Below are 18,123 nucleotides of genomic sequence, written 5' to 3' on the forward strand. Positions count from 1 at the left end.
AAACAAGCAAACAAAAAAAAAAACAAAACAAAACAAAAAGCAAGTTATACATAGCCAAAGTTTTGATTTCTACTATAAATTTGCATCTAGGAATAAGTAGAACCTTGAAAAATGATCTCTGCTTTTGTATTAGTCTTAAATTTGTTAGAACCATCTTTATAAAGAAAAAAAATTACGGAATGTAGATACTTCTGTTCTTGATTGATCTGCAATCCACTATCAATCTTTGAGCTGTGCTGTGCAAGGGATGCCATCAATTGCAGATGAAACCCAGCAGGGCAGATGTCTCTGAATGCTTCAGCTTCTGGATTATATCAGAATTAGTGTCTGATAGAATATTGTTAAAAGACAAAACGGAGGGTGGGGTGACAGCGGAAATTTTTGTTTGAGAGTACCAACAATTTACAGGGACTTTAAAATGATTTTAGATCTGAGAAAATAGTCAAAATTAAAGCTTTCTTGCAAGTGCTTCCATTTTGATAATAATAATATTATTAACAGAATTTCTCTGTGAAAGTTACTCTTCAGTGTTAATGAATAGTAAGATAAATACAAAATGTATAAAATAAATTTAGAAAGTAAGAAGCAGGCAGCAAGCAAAGAAAAGCAGCACCCCAAGAATATTGTCTGAAATACTGAGTATGACATGTTGTTCCAGAACATTTTCCACAAGAGAACCCATTTTCAAACATCTTTTAATACAATAGAGTGTGACTCTGAAATTAAGCATCACTGCAATTCTGCTTTGGGTAGAGGATCTGACTTCAAATATACTGCATTAGCTTTTGCTAGCAATTGGCCTGTATCACAGAACCAAGGAGGGGAGTGGTTAGATTCTGCCCTGCTGATAGAGAAAACAGGAGAAAACACAACAGAAGTAAGTGCAGTTACAGAAGAGTAAAGCAAGTCAGAAATCAGAATCACATCTTTGTTGAAAAAGCTTATGATGTTGAATATTAAATTAATCCAATTTGCACTGCCTGATGATGGCCATTAGTGCCTGAAGTAGAGGCAATGAAATGCTAATGTGATTAGTTAGAAATACAGAAAACAAGCAGTACATTTTTCCTTTGATTATCTGTGTGTTTAAGAATATTTCATTACTCTGCTTCCTTTGAAATAAGGGTAAGATATAAATCATAGGCACAGATATAACTAGCAGTTGTGACATTTTGTTACAGAGTTTAATTACATGAATCATAAAATATTGCTACAATTTTCCAAACTGTTAAACCTTAATTAATATGAACCCACAGGGACCACCTTGATGGTTCATAATACTCTGGAATCTTTCCTACAGTAGTAGTTCATGTGTTCGAGGAGTGCTTTATAATTTACAGAGAGCGATCAATTATTAGAAATGAAGCCAGACAAATTAATTTAGTATAAATGGGGTTGTATGGAGTTTGACTAATTCTTTTTAATTACCTATATGTTATTTTTTCAATAGCCTAACAAAGGGAACTATTATTCTTTCCCATGTTCAAATTCATTAATCTCATTACTGTGCGGTATTAATATAATTTTATCACACATTCCAGAAGTGGAGCACATTGACAAACCATAATGAATCACAGCATTAGTGTACTATCACTACATTAATTTCAGGACATGTCTAGCTCATCTGCAATTTACGTTGAGACTGAGTATAAAATGAGCTGAATAAGCATGTAATTATGACATCTGCTTCTTTTCAGGTACGTCTTTGTAAATCAGTGACAAAGGAATAACAGGTTTAAGTATGTGTTAACACTCTGATAGCATGTATAATTGCAATATGGCAATGTGTAATGAAGATTAAATTAGACTGTAGTGTACCTGACATATGCAGGAGCATAATTGAACCGCAGTAATTGTGGAACAAAAAGGACTACGAAGTACTAATATTTTAATTTAGGAAGGAAAAAGCACTTTAAAGAAGGAAAAATATTAAAATGATGTAAATTAGCATTATTTTTTAAAGAGACATTATTTATGCGCATGGGTTTTGTCCTTAGTATGCTTTACGTGTCATTCTCGGTGCTGTTGTCACAGGCTCTATGTTTGGTCCTTTTTGGATTTCAGGTGTGTAGGTCCTGGTTCTGTGCCTTCTCTCTACAAGAGCAGAGAACAGCCATTACTCACAAGCACTCTGTTGCATCGTCTCGTAACATAGAAATTAACCTTCAAAGTAGAATTGTAAAAAGTACTCATTCTCATTGTACTCAAGTACTCAATACTCATTGAAGCACTGAGTCCTTCAGTCAGGGGAATGGTTATGTGCCAGGTCCGATGTGTGAGACAGAACCTGAAACGTGTGGCAGATCCAACTGTAAGCCAGAGGGCACTGCAAATTATTAACTGCATTTTAACCAAAGTCATTATCACGTAACTGATAAAATATTTATTTGAGATTTGTATCATACTATATTTCAACGTCAAAACACTTGTGGGAGACAATTAATTGCAAAGGCTAGAAAAATAATAGCTTTTGCATGAAATATTGTTCTTGGGACCAAAATATACAAGATCTGTGAATATGATTTCTGTGAAGTTAGTGAATGTGAAGTTAAACAGATGTTTGTTTTGTACAGGTATAATTTAAGCAAAAATGTCTTCAATTATAATGAACACAAGTTGAGATTTAATGTACACCAGGCCGTTGTGCTTAGATTATTTTGTTGTGAGAATGATTGCTTGCTTCCCTTTAAAAACAAGGAAATCTTTTCCTGCTTATCTCTGCACGGTTTATGCAGATACCCACGTGTGTACATTCTCAGTGAATTCAGTGACCGTCCACATAACGTGTTTTCCCTGAGGAAGGGTATCTTAAGGAATTCTGCAGCTTCTTTTTGCTTTTTGCAGTACTTTTGTTGTGTGCTACCAAGGTGGAAGGAACACTTTCTCAAAGTGGGAATAATGCAGAAATGCGTTAAAATAAATTTCAATCTACGTAGAAGGATTTTCAGTGAAGCCATCAGAAGCTGAACAGCAAGTTAAACAACTTGTGACCTTTAAAGAAAGCTGTGACTTTTTTTAGCTCCTGCTGGATTCCCCTCTTTTGGAACACTCCATGGCTGTCTTACAGCTGGCTGAACGAATTCCCCAGGACATTCCGGTAGCGGCATGGGGAGCAGCCAGCACCACAGAGCAGGTTTCAGCTGGAGCGCGAACTCCAGTTTGCTTGGAATTTCTTGCACAGGAAGTTTACTGAGCTTCACATGGCCAGCAGCCACCGAGACTCGTTTGAGTTGGACAAGGCCCTAAGAAAGCACGCTCTGGCAAATATTTTCAGAAATTTCTCTTTGCAAGTCTTTCTAGTCTTCAGCGTGTCTAATCTGTGACTACACATGCACACACATACGCACGCATATTCCCACCCCCCATTACTAGCTGTTCTATCAAATTGACTTTGAGTAGCCTGGCCCTTACAGAAAAATAAATACTATTTTTGTTCTGATATGGATAGGCTGGAATTGCAGAACTTAGTAACTTTTTCTGTAGTTCTACTGCTCGTGCTTGTTAATAATTGTACCTCTTCTTCGGTTCGTTAACTGGGATCCTAAGTTTTAGCTAATTAACTTTCCATCTGACAATCAATTAAAACATTAATAGAAATGTATGAAATTAGATACATGAACTCTCCATTTAATGGAATGATGGACCTATTATTATCTTTTACTGGTGATCCTAATAAATGGTAGGAAATATTATATCTTAACTACCATTAATTTTGGTTGATGAGGTGGTTTAAGATCAGAGGAATTATTAGCAAGTTCAGATTTTCTTATCATTTAAAGTGTCGTTTAAGTAACAGTTGCCATCAACACTGGTAAAAATAGAAATAAATGCAGGAATGGATTTTAGCTGAAATTGTACAAATTTAGTGTTATCATTATCATATAAAAATGCATATAAATCCTGGGAAACAGAAACCCTAAAGGTTTTTCAAATTATGAATTTGCTTTGTTAAGCAGATATTAGTATTTTTATGAAGGCAACTGAATACCAGTATAAATATAAGGTTTGTTTAAATTGTATAGCCATAATGAGTAAAATACAGACAAATCACAGGAGCCGTAATTTAATCTGCAGTTATGGAGCGTGGGCTGAATAATGCTGTAAATTTTTCTGCGGTGCTGGAATATAAATACCAAAAACTTAAGAGCTCTTCTAACAGTTTGTATCATAGAATCATAAAATCCCCTGAGTTGGAAGGGACTCACAAGGATCATCGAGCCCAACCTCTGGCTCCATACAAGACCACCCAAAATTGAAATCATTTCTCTGAGAGCATTTTCCAAACTCTTCTTGAACTCCAGCAACATGTGGCCATAACCACAGCCCTGGGGAGCCTGTTCCAGTGAAGAACCACTTTTGCAGCCTTCCTTTGGATGTTCTCTCATAGTTCTGTGTCCTCGTAGTACGGTGCCCAAATCTGCACACAGTGCTCAAGGTGAGGCCACCACACCAGCACAGAGCAGAGCTTCCCTCAATTGGCTGTAAATTATAAGTTCAAAAATTGGCCGAATGAAGATGAAAGTACCAGCTTGTGTGCAAAATCTATTTACAATAATGACAATTAGTAGAAACTTTTAAACTCTTCTTCTATTATCTGAATATTACTAACCTGTAGAAATATTTTTGCCATTCAATGATAATGTGGCCTGTGTGGAGAAAACATGTAAGAATACTTGCTTTTTATCTGAATTAACGCTGAAGATATTTAAGATTATTTTATTGATGCTAATGGAATCACAGTTCAAACAAGCATTTTATTTCTAATGTAATTACATTATTTTATTTGGTTTCAAATTTTACTAAATTATACAAGGGATCTACTTTCACTTCCATTCTTCCATCAGTTTAATGCATCTCACTTTCAAGTTTTCCTGATCTGTACCCTGGGTTTTTCCCTTTTTACGTTAATCTTCGAACTCCTAGTTATATCTCACGAACATTACTAGATAATTCATTTCTCTTATTTGTGTTTATATTCCTGAAATATTTATAGACTGCTACCATGCCTCACATTCTCTACCCAGTCATCATTTGGCCGGTCTATGTTACCTCTTTTAAATCTTTCCTCATAAATCTCACTCCCTTCCCTAACCACTTTTGTTACTCTTTTCTGAATTCCCTTCATTTTTCCTGGGACTCTCACAGAGAGGTGGCCAGTGCTGGACAGAGTGCTTCAGATGTGATTGTTTCAAGCCATGTCAGCAGTGGCCATGGCCATTACCTCACTACCTCATGCTGCAATGCTTCTGCAGAGACCATGTAAAATTCTTTTGGCTTTGTGTGTATGTACATCTCATTGCAAATTCGTGTCCAAAGTATTATTAGCCAACAGCATTAAGAATGTGTGTTATTGTTTCTCAGGTTTCTCTCTTTAAATTGGATTATACATGTTTATTTCCCTTGGATGTATGAGCAAATGAGCCTCCCCTAAATACTGTTCCATTTCCATTGCCTAACACACAGAGCCGAGTTAAAGTTCTGTCTTCTCTCACATTTGCTAACAAGTACAGACCTGATTTATGAGGCCATCAGGAAGATATTGATATTGATATTGAGGTAACTCGACAGGCATTTAATACAATATACTTCAGATTATCACAGCCCTGCCCTCCTACATTTAAAGGCAGTAACATGGCTTGGGAAACTAAGATAGTCAAAAAGTAATATTTATCTGATATTCTTCGATTTTGTTCCAGTTGGATCCAAGAATTGTCTCTCTGTGCAGCTCAGAAATACAAGTGCTGATGTAAGGGAGAGGGAGGAGAGGCTTGGCAAGGACAGGGGTGAGCTAGAGCCCTAGCAGCTTTGGCTTAGGTTCCTTTAAAATAGCAGGGAAGCTGTTAGCATTAACGCTAACTAGTAACAGTGGATATGCAATATCACATTCCAGCACTCTTGATAAATGGCCAATTTAGTCAAATATTGTTTTATATTCAAGTATCTGCATTAAAATCTAGTTTTATCCTCACCTTCGATAATCATATTGTATATTTATTGGACAAAAGCCCTCCAGTACCATACACTGAGATATGTTTCTGTTCTCTGTTATATATGTACATTACTACTTCATGCATATATATTTCATGGGTTTCATGAAAAGTTGTGGGTTTGTTTTTCTTTAGAGCTTTTTAAAAACAATTTGCATATATTTCATAGCTTTGGTAATTTAAAGCTATGTGAATTGATGGATTATCGTGATTTAAAGTAGTGTCCAAATTCTTAATTATTGCAGCTGTAATAATATTGAAATAAAGAACTTTTGAAATCACCTATATTAATTTTAATGTTTTCCTTAGAAAACTCTGCTATTCAGTTGAACAATAAGCCAGTGAAAGAGCTTAGCATTTGCTTCTAATGGATTCAAGTTTTGCCTTTTTTAGCTCATAAGTTAGCACAGTAATATTCAAAGTATTTAAAGATGTCATGATGACTCTGAGTTGTTGCAGAAAGAAATAAAGATGGAATCCATATGTTTTTCTTTTGATGGATTAAGGGCCATGTTTACAACAACATAAGTTTACACTGTAGCTGGCCTCAAGTATTCTGCAGACCTTCATGGGTCAGCTCCTGCAGAGGCTCATTCTTACTCAAGAGTACAATTACAGTAACTCTTTCCATGGCAAGGGAAACAGCCTGTTCTGAATAGAACATCCAGCGCGCTGTATTTTTTTTTTTATTTTTCAGATATTTTTTTTTATACTTGAAAACAGTCATTTTTTCCATAATAGCGGTTTTCAGTCTTTACAGATTCAGTGTAGATGTAGGTTAACGGTCTTCAATTACTATATTTTCTTTATTAAAATGTTCACATGATATGTGTTCATTTTATTTTAAAAGGAGGCAGTTTGTTCTTATGTCTCAGATAATGCACAGGCATTTTTTTATGGAATGTGGAGTCTCACATTGTAGCTGTTATCCTTCATTTCTCTGTTTCTGTATTTCAGAAATCTCCACTGCAGTGTCACAAGTCTTGCAAAGACCACACAATGAAGTTGCAAACAAATGAATCTCAACAGCAATTCAAAAAATCTACTTAGGAGTCACATCTTCACTGGCTTCATCTTGTTGATCTTGATTTTGTCTGGAATTAGCTACAGATTAATCTGGGTAATATTTTTACAATGTTCATGATATATTGAGATAAATGCGTAGCTCTTGCACATGTTTATAAGGTCAAGTTTTAAAATGTATTTATTTATTTCTGCTGGTGTCACAAGGCCACAATTTGAAGAGTACTTAGTCTTGATGAACAATTCTTGGTATTGGTGTTTACAGACTTCAGTCCATAACAGGAAAGAATATAAGCTATCAATTACTGCCAACTAACAGTCTGTTGTTGGCCAGACTTACCCAGTGAGTACTGCTTTATTCCAATAGCCTTACTGAGTTAAGTGGATGAGACTATGTCTAGCACATAATGCGAGTGTATAGACCACTGTGACAAACAGAGACTGGCCCAGTTTCACAGCCTCTAGAGTAAAAACCTGCCCTGGATGAGGTTGTTTTATGGATAGAAAGCAGCCTAGAGATTTTTTCATTCCACAGCTCCTTAAGGCCTAATATGGCAGAAAAGAGAGAGAGGGGAGAGAATACTAAGAAATAAAGTGAACAGTACATTCCCACTAAAATTCAAGACCCTTCAGGAAGGTTGTGGTGGTAGATTTTTTTGTGAGCTTCCATGCAAAATAGCAGTTTTGTGTCCATTTGGTTCAAGAAATTGAGAGTGTTGAGGTGTATAGTAGCTCTCTTAGTCTATATGTGCTATCCTCACTGCAGTGCTTTCTGACTGTTAAGGCTGTCGGTAAACTTACTTTCATAAGACACGAGCAGATACTATCAGATCCCAAGTAATAGTCTGTAATGATCAGGTGCTCTTTTCTAGTGTTTCATGTAAGTTATGTACATCTTTCTAGCAGTTTTTGTCTCACTTTGACTGATGCAGCACTTGATTTTCTGTAGTTAACATTTTCTTAGTGACCTCTCCTTCTTAGTCCTTTTTGTTTCCAAGACCTTTTATAATTTGGATTCTGTTTTGTGCTGTTACACTGCAGGTATTCACCTTCAGTTATTCTTTAGTTTTACAGCTTGATCCTTATTTTTTCATTTAAAAAGGAAGGAACAACATATTATGAGAAATGAATTTCAGCCATGGAACTGTGAATTGTACTAACCAAGACAGTCATAACAAGAAATGTGGAGCGCTAATTACTTATACGCATACTGAACAAAGAATGCAGTAAACACTCCCCCTTAATTATTTCTTTTCTGTTAAAATTATTTTTCTTAGTCTAAATGCCAGACATGTTTTGCTGTACTTGTCACATAAATTATGGTGATACGTTTTCGAATCCATTCATAATGTATTTTCAAAATATGCCTACCTATCCCCATTTGGAAGATAACCTATTTGTACATCTTTTATTTTTTAACCAATATATTTGAATTTTGCGTACGATGACTTTGGTCTGAGCATATATCAAATGATAATAATTCACTTAGTAAATTTGTATGGATGATCTCAGACATAGACTTTTTTGTATGCTTTCTTTGCTATTGTTTATTATTTTCTATAGAAATGTCTCATAATGGCTTTGACTACTCAGATGAATCTAGGGACACTATTGCTCTTCTTGTAAAACTATGTACAGTTTTTTTTTTTTTAAAAAAAAGGTATTTTGTTAATTAGAAATAAATGTATCATGGAATTATAAGTACCTGTTTGGAGAATTAGAAGTTGCCTGAATGTACTGTAATGCTACATCATGGCCTGAAGCAGGGACGGAGCACCTGATAGAAAGGCAGGGCCAACCCAGGGGAGCTCAGCTGCATGCAATGTACCTGAGAGACTGGAAGGGGTGGAGCCAGGATCCATCCCTTCCCAGATCTCATGTAAGGGTTGGCAGTGGAGTTGAGGGCATCTTATTGGAGATCTCTGTGTAGCTGAGGCCTTCTAAGAGTAAGTGGATTTGTTTTCCTTTGTTTTTGTGTTTAAGGCTGTTGCATATCCTCACTTGCTGAAGCTCAGGGCTTTGCTACTGCACTATCACCGTTGTTACAGTGTTATGCTGGAGATGGTCAAATATGTGATCAAGTTGTGGTATACAAACGCAACTTCTCTAAAGCAGCTACGTTATGCAGTATTCTGGGTTGTTACCTACAAAATGTGTGGTCACTCATTTGTCAGTCACTGCTTGGAGAAAATAGTGGGAATGTTATTAACGGCCTTCAGCATTTTATTGTCTACGTGGTGGGCTTATTTCAGTGCAGGAAAGCTGTCAGTGACCGCATAACATGCTGTTTGATGTAACAGTGGAAAAGGTTAGGTGGTTCCCACATTAGAGCAGTCATTTCTGTTAGCGCACCAGTACTCAGTTTTATGGTGTATTGAAAGAAGCCACTTGGGAGGCAGACTTTGTCTTTAGAGAAATGACTGATACTAACAGGTTGGAATATGGAAAGCAAAAAGTTTAGTTATATTATTTAAAAGTAGAAACGTGCATGAAATTTAAGTCTAACACTCAGCTGCCAAACTTTGCCAAAGTAAGTTAACTACTGAGGAGGCCATAGATACTGAAATATTAAGGAAAATGGATTAGAATCGATTCCTTGATAGCTGATCTCTAATATTTAAAAATAACCTCTTCAGTGTTCAGTGTGCCTCATTTCTTTGTAAGTGACATTTATCAGAGCAGCAGTGGTAGATAGGTCAATACTAAGACCAGAATATTGTTTCCTGAGAATTACGCAAACAATATCCTCAATTTTTTCAAGATCTTTTGCAAGAATTTGGGGAGAAAGGAAATACAGTCAGTTTTATAGTCTGTATAGCATGCTGAGAGCTTAGCAAAAATAAACTGCAGTTTTTGCAGATCTGGCAAACAAGTACTCTAAATAGCATCTCAGCAAACTGTGAGAGGACAGACCCATAGATGAATATGCTGAAGTAGAAAACGAGTTTGTCAGCCTAAGGGTTCAACCCGGTGTTTGAATGTTTGACAGCCATAAGGTATGGTAAATGAGTACCTGAATGGCTTTTTTCTTTCTTGTTTTTGTGGACCATGGAATCTGTTTTGAACTGTAAAATTGAGGCACAAATAAAAATTGTGGGTTGGTTGTGGAATGCAATCTGAAGAGAGATTTTTCACATAGGATTTTTGGCAAATTTTCTTAGAAAGTTTTGATTTTATGTCTTTTTAAATCTGTTGTTTGGTGAAATTTATAATTTCTAATCTCTAAGAGTGTAGATAGAGACTGGTGTCTGTCAATTTGTATGCTGCTGTATCAATTTAATACTTTGTCTCCAAATGGTTTCTGTTGTTGCCCCCATCATACCTAATTTCTGAACATGGTTTAGTACCTACTGCAAATAGCCTCTTTTAGCTTCTGCTCAAATGGCTGGGAAAGCTAGAAAGATAGAAGAAAGTAGGTCAGTACTAGAATATGAATGATCTCTTTGCTTCTGTGTAACTGCTATAAGTTACACAGAAATAGATTGTATTAGACTTAGTAAAAGTGAGAATAACTGTAGAAAAGTCAGAAGATTAAACCTCTTTCCTTACTATGAAATTATGTACACATGTTCAGAGACAAACTATTTTCCAACTCTTTTGCATGCCTACTAGAAATTGTGTGGGTAAAAGTGCAAAGGCGAGATCCCATACATAGATGAGTTTGTTCAGAGCTGGAAGGAATTCCTAAACTCTCTTCCAAAGATAGCCACCTTTGAGCACCTGTTCTGCCTGGGGAATGGCTGGATACATGCATACGCACCTGATTGCCGGGCCCCAGCAGCCATGCTAGTTTTAGGTACCTCCACTGAATTTATACAAATAAAAATCCTTAAAAATCCAACTAAAACTATGAGGTATTTTTGTTTTTATTTGGTTTGTTTTTTCTCTAAATATTCCAGATCTCTGCTTTTGTTTCTTTTCTGGAAAGAATATTTTAGATTTTACATATATATATTTATATATATATATACACACACATACATGCTTTATAAATGCAATATAAAAAAATTGAAGTAAATAACAAGTGTCTCTAGCAGTGTGATCTGAAATATGGTCACCTTTGGAGCTAAAGTTCTTTGCTTCTTCTTTTATAGTACCAAAGAGACAGCGCAAGCAAATAAGAGACAGCAAATTCCCACTCTGTGTATCTCTCTTTTGGTAAAAGTAGGCTACAAGGGACTTGAGAAAAGTTGTGTAATATATCCATAACTGAAGATATGATTTGTTCCTTGTAAAACATACGGTAACCTCCCATCTAGGAAAATAGCTGTGCATATCATCACCTAATCTGGTAATACAGCAATAATTTAGATTAGAAAGATCTTATCTTTAAAAAAAATTGTAGTTTTGCATGTCCTTGAACAGCACAACTTCAGAGTGAGGGTTTATATCTCTCATGGTAAACTTGAGCTGTGCTGCAGGTGTTTTAGTTTATCACTGAAAGGAAATGACTTTTTTTACACCTAATTTAATCTGAAGCTATTCACAGTTTAAAATGTTCGGTAACAGTGACCTCTGTAATGACTAACACATTGCAGGTGGTCTGATAGCAGGCTGGTGGTTAATGTTTGCTATTGAGAGAGACAGAATTAAATGTCCACCCGAGTTGTTTTCTTCCATTTATAGTATGAAAACAACAGCTGGCACAAAAGCAAACCACAATTAAAGACCTTCTGAAAAGTTGCGATCTGTTTCGTTCCTGCAATAGGAGAGCTTTCCTGTGGCATCTATTAAAAAAGTGTCATTAAATTTGAAAGTAGAAATCCTGGTAAATATTTGTAACTTAAATCTCTGTATTAGACTTCTAATACTTTGGTTCCAGCCTGGCAATCCTTGCTCAGTCCTTCTGGCAAAACCTCTTCTTGTTCCGCAGTTGTGTGGTTAGGATCAGTGAATGTTTTGCATACACTTGGACTTGAAGCACTATAACAGATTTAAGAAAGCTTCGCCAAGGCTCTTAGAAGCTCTCATTAGGCAGTTCAGTGCTCCTATAACAGCATATAATGCAAAACTAGTGAGCCTGAAGTTTTCACTTTAATTCATTTCCATTTTGACAAGAACTGAGCATCTTTGCATGCGGCTGCCCACACAGACCTGGGCAGTATCTAGGCCAGTCATAACTGCTGTCAAATGGCAGTGAATTAAAATTCTGTTCCTTTATAATGCTTGCTAGCTTCTAGCATTGCGTAAACAAAGCTTCAATTCCTTTGGTGTACAGTATGATTATAGAGTCTAACTCAAACCTGGGAATGCAAGAGTCCTCAGGTACAACGGGTGAGAAATTTAGGTACTGTCATAGGATATCTTTTCACCCAGAAACCATAATGTTGTTTCTACTAGTTGTCTTGGAGTGACATGAATTGTTACAGGAAGAAAGGACCTCTGAAAGTAAAAGTGAGTCTCCTTCACAAGACAGAATAGATATAACTTCTCAGAAAATGTTTCTTCAGAGGGTTTCTTCAGCAAAAACTTAAGTCAGCCACATTTGCAGGACTGGAAAACTGACCACACCACCTGAGGAAATGTGATGTATAAGCAGGAGTTGTTCTGAAAAGTATGTTTCAGATTATCTGATATGCCAGTTCCTATCAGCAAGCCTTTTATGGAATGCCCAGGATTATTATTTAGCAATGCTTTGTGTACCAGGCTTTAAAGAAGAATAGTTACCTTACTTATGGGATGCCTGGATAGGACCCACTTCACTGCTTTGTTAACTATGTGCAGATGGGAGACAAGGGCACTCTGTGGTGTCAGCTGGTGTATTTCACATAACATTGCTCTTTGCTGCATGAATGAATGTAGACCAAAAAGAAAGAAAAAAACCCCCACAAACCCTTGACAGTATGAACAGTAGGTAAAGTAAACTGAATGCTAATTGGAAAAGGGATTGGAATCCGGATCATTTATACATAGAGCTTTATACATAAGCATAATCTATTTTGGTCAGACTGAAAAATTAAAAGGGGAAATTGGCTATATCAACCACTTGATTTTCAATGTCTATTTAGTTATTGTATTCAAACAGTCCCGCTTTGGAATGACGTGTAATCTGTTTTTCAGGCTTCTGTTCTGGATAGAAGAAAATGTGTGTTTGAATCCTGTCAGGCAGAGGGTAGAATGCAAGTTTGGCTTTCCTGTTTCCTAAGAGTACTATGCTCTGCTGTACTGCCTTCTGTTAGATGTTACCCTGCATGTTGTGCTAGGCTTTGTGACAGTTTTCAGAGTAGATGCTGTGATCTCAGTTTGTGTAGCGAGTTTTCATGGGAACTAAAACAGACTCCTGTGCAGCTGCCTGACCAGTTTCTCTTCTGCTTCTAATGCTCCCCCCCTATACATAATCAAGGTTTAAAAAGAAAGTATTGGGAAGAGACATGCATTTGAGGATATGTCCAAAGACTAATGTGATTATTAGAAGGACTTTCATTGATAGCAACCCTATAATCATAGGTTTTCATTGTCAAACTTTTGTTCATTAATACGAAATAGAATTTGCCAAGCTCCTCTGATCTCTCTGCTTGTTCAAAACTCTTTCAAGTTAATATTGTTTTTGGCAAGGGATGACTGTGCAGCTTGGTCAGCTTCTTTGTGTGTGTAGATTTACATATTTTATAAGTCAGCTGGGTTGCTCATACATACAACTTCAAGATTGTCATGCTTAAAATTATTAATGGTAGACAGAAACCACACAAAAATGTGAAGAAACATAAGTAAATTGTCAGTAAAAAAAAAAAACCACCATCATTATTCTTTTCATAAGCTATGCCTTATACAGTACTCATGTAAGTAATGTTTTCTTGTCTCTTTTGCACCTGTGTTATGTAACACACAAGATGAATATTTACTCCTAACCCACCTACATTTATAACTTCAACACTAAAATTTTCCATTTGCTGTTTAAGTCTGTATGTATATTAGCAAGGTCCTTTATTGTCATGAAATTAAACCTTTTGATGTTTCTTCCTTCCTTAGACAGAAAAGAAAGTTGACATCAAAGTGGAGACATACCGCTGACTAGTAATTACAGCAGCTTAATGTTGCCCAGTACCCACCCATTTACAAGCCTGCCTTTACTTTCTTCAGCATGTACTTATTTTGGTCAACACCTCTAGGAATAACTGGACAGCCCAGCTACTTATACAGATTTTGCAAAATTTCATTGAAAAAAACCCAATGTTTTGATAACTTATTCTTTATGTGTTACTGGGGCTTTTTCAAAACTTCATTTAATTACTCTAAGTGAATTGTAGCTGTTAGCTGGGTGTTGCCAGATGTGAAACCAGACACAAGGGTGAGATTTTACAATTTAAGCACAGCTGCTTAAGACAAAATCTGGTTTAGGACGCAAGAGATGGAATTAAAATACTACATTTATATTAAAAATAGCAGGGAATCAGATGCAGGACAGCTAAAGGTCTCCTTGGCAAACCTCTTTACCTTCCTGTGGATCCATCCAGCTAAGCCCACAAAAAGGTTTCAAAGCCTGCTAATGACATTTGCCATCAGTGTTTTCCTCTCACCCACAGAAGCAAACACAGGTATCAGGACACTGCTTTGTTTTTAAATTAAAGTCTTAATTCTTTCTAATGTATGTATTAGTAAGGTGAGTGCTGGAACCAAGGACAAAATGCTTCTGCATCTTGGAGCAGTTTTGAATGTCTCTAAGTGTCGGAATGATGAACTGAAAATAAGTTTATTTATCTTGGGCATTTGAGTCTTGCTGCTTAAGAGAGAATAACTATAGAATTCTCTAAGGCAAGGGATGGCGGTCCTCCCCATTCTTGCATATTCTACTGCACTGGCAAAATTGTTGATATGCTTAGCAGAGCGTGTAAGGTACTGCAGAGCAGCTGAAATAACTCTGCGTGTCTTTGGTATATTGACCTCTGTCAATGAGGAGAAAGGAGGAACAGCACCAAATTTATATCCGTTTTCTAACAAGAGATGTGTGGGAGTGGAAAAGCCTATCCAGTGAGTAAGCCTTATTTTTTCATGTCAAGACAAAAACAAAACAAACAAAAAACAACAAGCTTGACGTACTTTTATTATAAAGTGTATTAACAGTGTATGTTTTGAAGTGATATGTCTTCAGTAATGGTTTTGCTAGCCTACCCCAGACTTTGTTGCACTAAATTTGTCCCCACTGTATTCTGTATTATGTTTGGGTGATAGAAATGCAGCTCTCTGAAGAGCGTATTTTCCATCTGAGCCCACTCTAAATCTAAACAGTGACTCCTAGCAAGAAGACAATTTACCTATAACAAAAGCCATGGCAATTTAGCCACAATTAAAAAACAAACAAACAAAAAAAACCCACCGAGGATCTAGTTTGATCATTCATTTTGACTCACTTTATAAAAATGATAGATTAAAAGAAAGTAGACTTTTCCTGCTGTTTCTTTCAAGTCCCTGTCTGTATCTGCCACTTGGCTGTGGTCTCAGTTATTGCTTCAGTGCAACAACCATTGGCAACAGCTAATTATAACCAGCAGACTCTGCTTTCCACCCCCCGCTCTTCTGACCAGGTCATTGCAACACTCATTTTTAAAGTGTTTTTTTCTAAACAGGAAAACATTTCTCCAAGAAAACTTTGTAAATATTTTTCTCAGTAGTAATAGCAAGCAATATTTAATCTGGTTCTGAGGTCACTGGGAAGAGATCAAATGTGATAAAGCTGAGCTTTTAGCTGTCAAACATAAATTTCTGGCATTTCCATAGTTTTTAAACCTATAAGAATAGGGGGTCTGTTTTTTTCTTGTCGAGGCCCATTCCTAATTTCCATCCCTGATAATGGGTGTTATGTATTCTTATCAGAGATGCTACACACCTCCATGCATTCTATTGTAAGTTAATCCTTTCGTATTTTATTATCTGAGCCTGTAACAATATACAAAAATCTGTGAGTTGATTAAGAGATTCTGTTGATGGTCATAAATTTTCAAAATAAATAAGAACTAAAAATTAAGTGCTTTATTAATATGTTCCAAACCCAGAGATGGATTTACAGAGTAACGTTCAGCAGTGAGTTAGTTTATCGTGGTGTGAAGAATGGCTAGTTCTTTCTCTCCTCCGGTAATTATTATTTTTTCCTTTCATTATGACATTAGTTTACTGTAAGACCTTTTTGCTGGTAATAATAGTTATTCTGAAGTGTCATTTGTAGTTTATAAAAGTCAAATACCCAGCAAAATAAAGCATTTATAAACCTCGCAAAACATTTTTAATAAACATCTCCTATAGTCCTTACACGATATTTAGCAGAATGTCACCCATTCTAATTATTTGTTGCTCTACATGCTATTGTCATTATTTAGATTCTAAGAAATTAAAAAAGCACCTTTTATTCCATTTTCTTAAGAAGTAAGGAATTACTAGTGAAATGAAAATATAAATGTTCTGCTGCTTTGATTAAGAGACCTAGACTGACATGCATTCTAAAGAACAACTCTGAAATTCTCAACTGAGGGAGGAGGAGCATCTTTTCAACTCTGCCTCCATTCAAAAATATGAGTGTTCAGTTTCATTAAATAACAACATTCTGTGTTTTCCTTGCCAACTGTCACCAATATTTAGGCTGGAAAATTTGTGTTATTGCCTGTATGCAATTCTCCTTAGAACCACCTAATTTTATTCTCATCATAAGCTGTTATGTTATGTAATGTTTCATTCTTGCACTGATTGTGTTACTAGGCTCCAACATTTGCATACCAAAACTCAAACTTAATATGAGAAATCAGGCTATTGATGTGAAATAGAACATTATTTGAGTTCATAACAGAGCTGTCAAAATTACTTGGGTTTCCATTCATATAAATATTTAGACTTTTCAAGTCTCTTTGGTTATTTGTCTACCTATGTATTGTTGATCGGTTTGGAAGACAAATCCTTTAAAAACTTCTCTACAGTACTACATAACTGCTCTGACTATCTGGTAATAGTCAATACACATCATTTCCAACCAGTTGAGGAGAGTAGAATCCTAGTTGCCACGCAGAGCACCCTGGTAATTAAAAATATAACCAGTGTTAGCACTGAAGACTGGCTAAGTAATTTATCTTTGTGGCAATTCAGCCAAAACAGAAGCAAGAAGAAGGAAAAATTTAGAAATGAATTACTTAAGATTGCACACTTCATTCTTATGATAAATAGTTGGTACTGAATTCCATGAAATAATTTAGTACAGAAGAGTCTATTAGCTAGTTAGAAACCATGACCCCATTTAACAGTTATGGACCATGGTAGCATCTAATCTATATTATTTGATTTGTATACCCCTTATGATCTGAGCTAGATCCCATAATGTCAAAAATCATAGCTGTCACTTGAATTATAACCCATTCAAAATGCAGGGTTGTCAAGATCAGATATGTTTGTCACAGGAGTGACCTGTGCTAACAGTTTGCTATATAGCAAAGCATATACTGCTTTTTGCTTTTAAAAAAAATCTCCAATCCACTCTCAAGTGCTTTTAAGATGCTGTACGGCATGGGATAATCTGTTTAAATTAATTTTCCTTGTATTTTCTCTGCAGTCTACATAAAAATATTAATCACATGATCAGGATTTATATTTTAAAGAGCCAAAAATCAGTAGATATTTCGATTGCTCTGTGCACTTTTGCTTGCCCTCAAAATCTAAATAAGCAGATAATTCAAAACTGTATCATACTTCTAAATCCCACAACTGTACTTATCTGTGCTAGAAGAAAAAAAAACAGTGCTCCTATGTAAAAATGTAGTAGGAAAAAAAAAGAAATGCACCCTTGTACTTGATTGTTTTATTTATGAGAAAAAATAAATGGCTCTTCAGTTCCAAGTACAGTGCAAAAACTGACAGATTTATAGATGTTAATCACAGTTTTAATTTAGAGAAGCATTTCTTAAAGATCTTATAATCATGTATGACATTTTTACAGTAATATTTCATGCTTATATTAATATCTCTGAACTCAGATTTTTGGAGATCTAAACTGATATACCTATGTATACCTATATATATATATAGGTAGAACTTGTACCTATATGTACCTATATGTACCTATATGTACCTATATGTACCTATATGTACCTATATGTACCTATATGTACCTATATGTACCTATATGTACCTATATGTA

This window comes from Centrocercus urophasianus, unplaced genomic scaffold (assembly GCF_019232065.1).
Source record: "Centrocercus urophasianus isolate 14NV4802_14NV808 unplaced genomic scaffold, USGS_Curo_1.0 seq_2, whole genome shotgun sequence".
Classification (NCBI taxonomy): Eukaryota; Metazoa; Chordata; class Aves; order Galliformes; family Phasianidae; genus Centrocercus; species Centrocercus urophasianus.